Here is a 9,537-nt window from a genome sequence, read left to right as displayed (position 1 = left end):
TCCCATGGCTTCAGTGGAGCCGCAGAACCAGCGGATCCTCCGCAGGCATGCCTGTGGGAGGTCCACTGGAGCCACAGGACCAGCGGGGCCTGCCTTTCGTCCTTCTGGCGACCGGCAAAGAGCCCCCCCGCAGCATGGCGCCCCAAGCATGGGCTTGGTGTGCTGGGGCCTGGAACCGCCCCTGGGTGGGTGCCTCAGGGTCCTCTGTCTCTTCAGGGAGTAGGAACTGGTCTGCTTAGGTCCTGAGAAGGCTTGGCTTCCTAGAAGCAAGGACCACTGAACTTTATATTTCCTGTCCCACCCCGTAACTTCCGGCGAGGGGGGAGAGTTTGGCTCTACCCATCAGGGGGAGGGTAGGGGGGTCTCTGCCTCACTGTAGCTACAAATATAACTAAAGCAGTCAGCATGGTTTCGTGGAAGGCATGTCTCATCAAACTAACCTTTTTTTTGACAGGATTACAGGTCTGGTAGATAAAGGTAACTGTGTTGGTATAGTGTATTTGGATTTCTGCAAGGCATTTGTCTTAGTACCACATGACATTTTGATTAAGAAGTTTGCATTATATGAAACTAACAGGGTATACATAAAATTGATTAAAAAAAAAATAACCTGGCTCATTGTCAGATCTCAAAATGCTGTTGCAAATGGGGAGACATCAATAAGTCTGGCTGTTTCTAGCATGGTTTCCCAGGGATTGTTTCTTGGTCAAACACTATTTAATTCTTGATAAAAATTATCTAGATGATGATATAGAACCTTTGCTGGTAAAGTTTGCAGATGACACAAAAATTGGTGGGATAGAAAATAATGAGGACAGGTTACCGCTACAGAGTGATCAGTCACCTGGTTAAGTGGTCACAATCCAACAAAACATATTTTAATACAGCTTGATACATCTGGAAATCAAGAACACAGGTTATACCTACAGGATAAGAGACTCTGTCTTGGAAAACAAAGCCTCAGAAGGGATCATTGTAGATAATTGCCTCTGCAGGAGTTCTGAGTGCAATGCTGTGGCAAAAAGGGCAAATGAGATTCTTAGATGTACAAAAACAGAATATCAAGTAGAAGTAGGTGTGATACCTTGGGGTTCAATCCAGAGCAGTAAAGGGCCATGTAACCGCCTGCCCTGCAACTCTGTATCTTCAGTGCTATGCTGCTGCAGCTCATAGCCCTGACACCAACAGCCAGCAGACAAGCATCCGGTCAGAGCGAGGCTTCTATAGCCCAGTTACTCTTTGCAGAATGATGCCAGCACCCTCCTAATCCTGAATTTTCTGGTTCAGATCTCCTGTCTTTATAGTCCAGTAAACCTTTTACATGTATTCTCAGATAAAGTTCCGTTACTCAGGCTGGGAAGAGATCTCTTGTGCTCTTCTACCTTGCTTGTTAGCTTGATAGCTTTGTTTACTTTATATGTAAATTTTTTTTCATTCTTTGCCTGACAGCCAGGCTGGTCCGACAAGAACATCCATATTCCTTTGTCTAGAGCAGACTGGGTTTAGGCATTGCTTGCTGAACACATTTTAAGGACATAATTCCAGCACATGTCCAGAACTCTTTGTGCACAGCCCGTACATACATCAAGCAAGGATTTTCAGAACCAGGATGTTACTAGTTTGTAACTGGTGCCTTACAGGCCACTCTTTTTGGGTCTGTATCATGACACCAGTGTGTGAGGTGTAGTGAGTCTGTCAGGCCTGACATGAGATGCTGACACAGAGCAATGAACCACCAATGGGCCCCTGTGTAACAGAAGGGCTGTGATTATGGCTTGTGTACACTGCATTGGTAGGACCACAACTAGAATTCTATGTCCAGTTCTGGTGTCTGTACTTCAAGAAGGATGTGGAAATTCTGGAGAGAGTTCAAAGGAGCGGCTACTAAAATGATCGAGATGCTGGAAAACAAACAAGCCGTACCATGTGAGGCTTAAAGAGCTCAATGTATTTAGCTTATTAGAGAGAAGGCGGAGAGGTGATGTGATCACTGTGTCTAGGCACTTACACATCATGGAACAGAGATCTGAGAGGAGGGGGCTTGTCAACCTTGGTGACATTGGCAAAACAAGATCGAATGGCTGGAAGTTGAAGTTTGACAAATTCAATCATGAAACGAGATGCAATTTCCAAGCGGTGAGGGTAATTAAATATTGGAACTGCTTAGCAGGGGAGATGGTTGACTCGCTATTGTTTTCAGTGTACAAGATGAGACAAGCTACCTTTCTGAAGGATGTTCTTTAATCCAGTTTCTGGGAGAAATTCTACTGTGTGTGTGTGTGTGAGAGAGAAAAAAGAATGGGTGGTCCCTTCTGGCTTTGGAGCTTGTGTTTGAGCCCCCATATTCATCCTCTTCCTTTATGGGCTATGGGGAGACTGGGATTGCCTGCAGTATCCTCAACATGCTCAGAACACTTGCAGCAATGCTTTAAGGTTATGACAATAATCAAATCTCAGGGCTTCAGTCAGGGCTTCAGTCAGTTGCCTGCAGGGGTCGGGAAGGAATCTTCTCTCCTTCTCCCATCCCACTCAAGGCATAATTGATCTGATGTATTTTAGTTATTTTTGTCTTTCCCTGAAGTATCAGGACTGGGCACAGCTGGAGATGGGATGCTGAACAGGGTGGGCCAGTGCTGTGAGGTGATAGACAATCCTTTTTTTTTTTTTTTCTTTTTTTTTTTTTTAAGATGCCTGGAGGGGTGCCTTGCTCACATGCTCAGGATCTAACTGATTGGCAGATTAGGAGTCAGGGAGGAATTTTCTCCCAGATCAGATTGGCAGGGGACCTTGGGAGTTTTCACCTTTCTCTGCAGCATGGTTTGTCTCCTGGACCCTATGGGCATAACTCACCATATTAATTCCCTGCCCCTGCCGCTTCAGGGGTCTAGGTCACTGGTGGGACCTTTGGTGCTGCTGGCACCTCAGACTCTCTTGGTCTACACCTATGGCACACAATTTAGTCTCCCAAAGGCTGAAATGTTTTGGATTAACTAAAATCTTTGGAATTAATACAGGGGTAACTGGATGAAATGTAATAGCCTGTGATACACGGGAGATCAGACTAAATGATCTAATGGTCCCTTCTGGCCTTAAGCTCTATGAAAGTATCACTCACACATACACACACTTACCGGTTTACATTATAAAGGGAGCATTTTTCTTTTTCTTGTGTCATTACTAGAAGGTCCTCACCACATAACATTGTAGGAATAGGAAAATATCTTCTCAATATATTTTCAGATTAGGATTAAGACACAGAGCTAGGGAATTCCTGCTGAATCTCAGTTTTCTTTCTTTTTTAAGAGTAAATTCTAGCCCTCATGTTTGCAAACAAAAGTTTGAGAATATGACCTGAGTGTAACCGATGCAATGACAACTGCCTGCATCTGCAGGGAGCCTGAAACGATAGCTCTGTAATGGGAAAACAGCCCGTTTCATGCTTTGGGGTGCCACAGGAGGGAGGGGAAGGTGCAGCAGGCCTGACCGACCCACTCACTCACCCACCCAAGCAGATACATCATGATAACTGGGGCAAATACTGGAGCTCCCTGCCTCTCCAGGGGCAGAGGGGACCCTTTGTTTCCTCCCTTTCTGTTCCTAAGAGGAGGTGGGTCCTGCTGCCACTCCTGGATGAAGGAGGGGACCCCATGCTGAGACTCCTGCATCTGCAGGAGGGAGGGGCTCCCTTCCACTATCATTCCAAGTGGGGGGCAGGCACCAGGGTATGGTGGTATGTGTAAAGGGGCCCTAACATGGGAGTGAATGAGTCAAAGTGCTTCACCCTGGCAGACAGGTGAAAAGGGGAAATAATGTAAATGAGAATCTCACCTCACATGCTGTATTTTCCTAATTCTCTATCACTGTCAATGGTGTGTGTGTGTGTGTGTGTGTGTGTGTGTGTGTGTGTGTGTGTGTATAGAGAGAGATTGATTTGCACTAGACAGTTACAATCTGTGAAGCCTACATTTTGAAAAGAAATTTCTTACTGGTTGAAGTAATCTACCAAGGTGCAGACGATTCCCTTATTTGGGATTATCAGGGACTTTTTCCAGCTTTCTCCATCCCCCAGGCCGGCTGCAGCCTTTCAGAGGGCAATGCATGTGACTAAGCAAACAAATCTCAGGGCAGCTGACTCCATGCAACCTTCAGCCAGTCATGTCTCTCAGTAATTAACAGAGAACGAGAGATCAGAGCTTCAACACATTTACAACTAAAGAGTAAATTATTATTCACCAAAAATAGAGGGGTAGAGTACTGTGTTGGCAGATGCCAGTGTGTAAAGAGGCTAGGGCTAAGGCTCCCTTATTCTTTGTCAGCTCAGCATTTCAAGGTAAGTCTCAGATGCCTGCCCACTCTCCAGGGCCCTGGACTTTGTTGCTCAGCTGAAGAACATGAGGGATCAGAGAAAAGCAAGACGTGTCCCACTCCCCATTTCTGATGCTCTGGATATACTCACATTTCGTGTAAGAGAACTGTCCCATGCTGTGCACATGTGGCTGTGGTGACAGAAGCAGGAGGAGGCCCCTCAGCACACTTCCCCTTTTAGCCTGCCAAGGGCACAAAAAAAGCTAACAGTGCAGACGTTGATGCAGGACAATATATTTAATGCATCTGACCTTTTCCAGCACCTCAGTTCGCTGGTTCAGCATTCTAACGTCAATCGTTTACAGTGAGAGAGTGGGATACAGGCAGTTCTTTGTGGGCCTTGGATCCAAATTGGTAGTCCAGAGGAACTCCTATGTAGTTTAATGGTTAAGAGCAATTATACATGAAATGGGAAACATGCTCCCTTTTCCACAATCCTATTGTTCAGCTGTGTAGTACAGTAATATTCAGAGTAGATGGTAAAAGACATTAAGCTACTAGGTAACCCAGACAATGAACTCCCTTGGATTTAACTTTCTTTTCCTTTCCTTTCAACACCATAAGGAGATACCTTCAGTAACCCAAGGAAGCAAACTGTGTTCGGTAAGAGTCATTCTGAATGCAGTGTGTACCTGTGCTGATATCCCTGAGCAGTGTGTGTAGTTTACACACAAGATGAAATGCTGTCTGGTGTGCAGCACTGGCCGATCTCTCCAGCTAGCACATGCTGACCTTGTGCTTTGAAGCTCCTGGGCAAGATGGGAATTTGTCCATGAATTACCAATGGGATTAGCTTTACCAACATCAGCAGAATGGGCTGAAGCCTTCCTGCCAGCCTGGCAATTCCCACCTTGTAGCAGAGCAAGCAGACCTTAGAGAGGTAGAAGTAAGATGTTGTGCTGATTAGCTCTGGTCTATAAGGCCCAGCGAGACAGGTGGCAGCCCTGACAGCCACATTGTATGGAATACAGACTTGCTGGGGTTTTGTGAGCAGTAAGTACCTCAGCATACTATAGCCAGGTGCCAGCATCTTCCTGCAAGTGTCTAACCAAACTGACCCTTGCTAAATATCTTATGGATCGGTAAAGGCTTGTCTACATGGTCTGCTAGTGCACGGCAGGTGGGGCACATGTACTTGCTTTGCACTAACTGGCCTGTGGACCCTGCTACCGTATATTAAAAGATCCTTAGTGCACTTTGATCTACTCCACTTTGAAACAGCAGCAGATCAAAGTGCGCTAGGATCTTTCAGGGTGTGGTAGCAGGGTCCACATGGACAGTCAGTAGCCAGCAGGCTAGCACACTGTAGATTCACACCCTGGCTTGGCATGCACTTTAGCCCTTGCAGGACAGACTCTTGGATCAGTTACAAGGGCAGACACTTAAAGTCTGACAAAAATGCAAGGGAAATCAGGGCCACCCCGGCGGGGGGGCAAGTGGGGCAATTTGCCCCAGGCCCAGCAGGGGCCCCCACAAGAGTTTTTTGGGGCCTCTGAAGCGGGGTCCTTCACTTGCTCCAGGGGACCCAGAAAACTCTTGCAGGGCCCGGGCCCCCGGAGCTTCTGCTCTGGGTCTTCAGCAGCGGGGGGTCCTTCTGCTCCAGGACCCGCTGCCGAAGTGCCCCAAAGACCCACAGTGGGGGGTTCTTCTGCCCCGGGACTCACTGCCAAAGTGCTGGATCTTTGGTGGCAATTTGGCAGTGGGGGCCCTCGCCACTGAAGACCCCAGGCCCCCTGAATCCTCTGGGCAGCCCTGAGGGAAATGTGGTAATGAGGAGCTAGATGGATGATCTATTAATATAACCTTGCTATAAACCAAGTACCCCAAAATTGTGTGTCCTCTTTTCATTGGCAAGAACGTGTTCCATGGTGTTTAATATAAGGAATAATTCAGTTCTGTGCAGAAGGGGTGAAGAGAACAGTCAGGAGAATTCAACATGCATTTGGTGAATACAAAATGTGAGTGATAAAACTAAATGACAAAACCCATTGTCGGAAATGAAACAATCCAAAAATGATCTGTGAGAGCCCAGCACGACCAATACACTGTGTTTTGTTAACAAACCACTTACTTTTACTTATGCAAAATCAGCCAACGGTATTCTGCAGCTTTGCAATTGTTTGCAGCCTGTTGATCAGCAAAGACTGACTGTTGTAAGAGGAGCCTGTTAAAGTCTCTTCCCCCCGCCCGTCCCCTGCCCCCATTCTGCTTCTGCATGGCACTGATTGTGTATGCTAGAAGTCTTGGCCTCCATACAGCGTGTAGAAGCATGTGACCTGCCTTCCCAATACAATGCAGTTCTATTCCACACAGGTTTCACTCTGCTTTTAGAAAATAATCACATCTATACCTCAGTAAAATGCTCTGAGGAGAAAGGGCACATTCTTGGCAGTCCAAATGGTTAATTTATCTCCACGTTCACCAGTGATCAGACTGGTCATTTCCAAGAAAACTCAAGGCTGTTCCTGTGTCTGTGTTTTCCCCAGGTCATTCCTTCAGGTGTGAGGAGTGGAAGTTGCCATGACCCCCCTTCAACAGAACAAGCTGGGGTTCCTTGATGGCTCCAATGGACCCTGAACAGGGAGCTCAGCTTTGAAAGGAGCTTACAACACAGTGCGGGAGGTTCTAACCAGAAGAGAATACCTGGCTGCATTAGCTTTGGGGGATTTCCTCTGGAAGAAAAATGCATGTCTGCCTCCTCCCCATACAACAGGTCCTGCGGCCAGTGCAGCCGGTGCTATGGCAGTGGCCAATCCCTCCACCTTCCCCATAGAGCTAATGGACCCAGTGCAGCCCTAGGCCATTCCTTTCCTAATGCTCATGGAAATGCTGGTGCTTTGGCAAACAGGATGGGACTCACCAGCATTGGCAGCGGCTACCCACACGTCTGTCAGGAATCCAATGGGCTACTGAAATTAGAGCGGCGATTGTCCAGATGCTCAGGCTTGTGTCCTACAATCTGCCCATGCAGGGTTAAATGTCTGACACTTGTATTCAACAATTTAATAGATCTCAGCAGTCATACAATTTCCCAATATTCAGCCTACAGTTTCTGTGCTCCATGTTACCCCATCGGTCCCAGGAATTTCTGTGTTTAATGATTTCTCTCCTTTCTTGGTGTTCCTATCCTTTGGACCCTTCTCTTTGGACACTCATAGTTACATGTCCCATTTAGTTGCCTATCCAGGTTCTATACACTCGAGCAGGGATTTTTAAAGCAGTTTTAAATCACAGATGCAAACTAAAACTGGGCTTAACCCCCATCTCTGTAGTACAGCTCCTAGGCAAATTCCTTTCTAACTGTGTGGCTATTTAACATTACCTTTCCATTAATTGCAGTGGTCCATATGCCAGTTTCACCCCATGTGACAACATTTATATTTGCAGTAATGTTGTAAGCGACATTTTGTGAAATGCTCCATCAAATGCTTTATTCCTATCCAGATAATATTACTTTATTAACTCCATTTTAACTTTATTACTCTACATTACATTTGAATAGCAGTCTAGTTTGGCTGGTATGATCCATAGTTTTTTTGCTTAATATTCTGTTATAATTCCAGCCGTGTAATCATATGTAAGCTAGAAGGGACCTCAAGAGGTCATCTAGTCCATCCTCCCTGTGCTGATGGTAAACCTAGACCATCTCTATTTGTCTAACCTATTCTTAAAACCCTCCAGTGATGAGGATTCCACAACCTCCCTTGATAACCTATTCCAGACTTTACTTATCCTTATAGTTAGGAAGTTTTTCCTAATATCCAACTTAAAGCTCCCTTGCTGCAGATTAAGCCCCCCCCCCAAGGGTCAGTCATAGGACCAATCCTATTCAACTTATTCATAAACGATCTGGAGAAAGGGGTAAAAAGTGAGGTGGCAAAGTTTGCAGATGACACTAAACTGATCAAGATAGTTAAGACCAAAGCAGACTGTGAAGAACTTCGAAAAGATCTCACAAAACAAAGTGATTGGGCAACAAAATGGCAAATGAAATGTCATGTGGATAAATGTAAAGTAATGCACGTTGGAAAAAATAACCCCAACTATACATACAATATGATGGGGGCTAATTTAGCTACAACAAATCAGGAAAAAGATCTTGGAGTCATCATGGATAGTTCTCGGAAGACATCCACGCAGTGTGCAGAGGCAGTCAAAAAAGCAAACAGGATGTTAGGAATCATACAAAAGGGGGTAGAGAATAAGAAGGACAATATATTATTGCCCTTATATAAATCGATGGTACGCCCACATCTTGAATACTGCATACAGATGTGGTCTCCTCATCTCAAAAACGATATACTGGCACTAGAAAAGGTTCAGAGAAGGACAACTAAAATGATTAGGGGTTTTGAACTTGTCCCATAGGAGGAGAGATTAAAGAGGCTAGGACTTTTCGGCTTGGAAAAGAGGAGACTAAGGCAGGATATGATAGAGGTATATAAAATCATGAGTGATGTGGAGAAAGTAGATAAGTAAAAGTTATTTACTTATTCCCATAATACAAGAACTAGGGGTCACCAAATGAAATTAATAGGCAGCAGGTTTAAAATAAATAAAAGAAAGTTCTTCTTCACAGAGCGCACAGTCAACTTGTGGAACTCCTTGCCTGAGGAGGTTGTGAAGGCTAGGACTATAACAGCGTTTAAAAGAGAACTGGATAAATTCATGGAGGTTAAGTCCATTAATGGCTATTAGCCAGCATGGGTAAGGAATGGTGCCCCTAGACTCTGTTTGTCAGAGGGTGGAGATGGATGGCAGGAGAGAGATCACTTGATCATTACCTGTTAGGTTCACTCCCTCTGGGGCACTTGGCATTGGCCTCTGTCGGAAGACAGGATACTGGGCTAAATGGACGTTTGGTCTGACCCAGTATGGCCATTCTTACGTTCTTCTTGTCCTACCTTTAGTAAACAAGGAGAACAGTTGATCATCACCATCTTTATACCAACCCTTAATATATCTGAAGATTATCAGGTCCCACCTTCAGTCTTCTTTTCTCAAATCTAAACATGCCCATTTTTTTACCTTTCCCCATAGGTCAGGTTTTCTAAACCAATTATTTTTGTTGCTCCACTCTGACCTCTCTCCAACCTGCCCACACCTTTCCTAAAGTGTGGAGCCCAAAACTGGACACAGTACTCCAGCTGAGGCTTCACCTGTGCCAACGAG

The sequence above is a fragment of the Gopherus evgoodei genome, chromosome 15 (genome assembly GCF_007399415.2).
Source record: "Gopherus evgoodei ecotype Sinaloan lineage chromosome 15, rGopEvg1_v1.p, whole genome shotgun sequence".
Classification (NCBI taxonomy): Eukaryota; Metazoa; Chordata; order Testudines; family Testudinidae; genus Gopherus; species Gopherus evgoodei.
The sequence above is the reverse complement of the archived record's forward strand: the minus strand, read 5'-3'. Positions refer to the sequence as shown.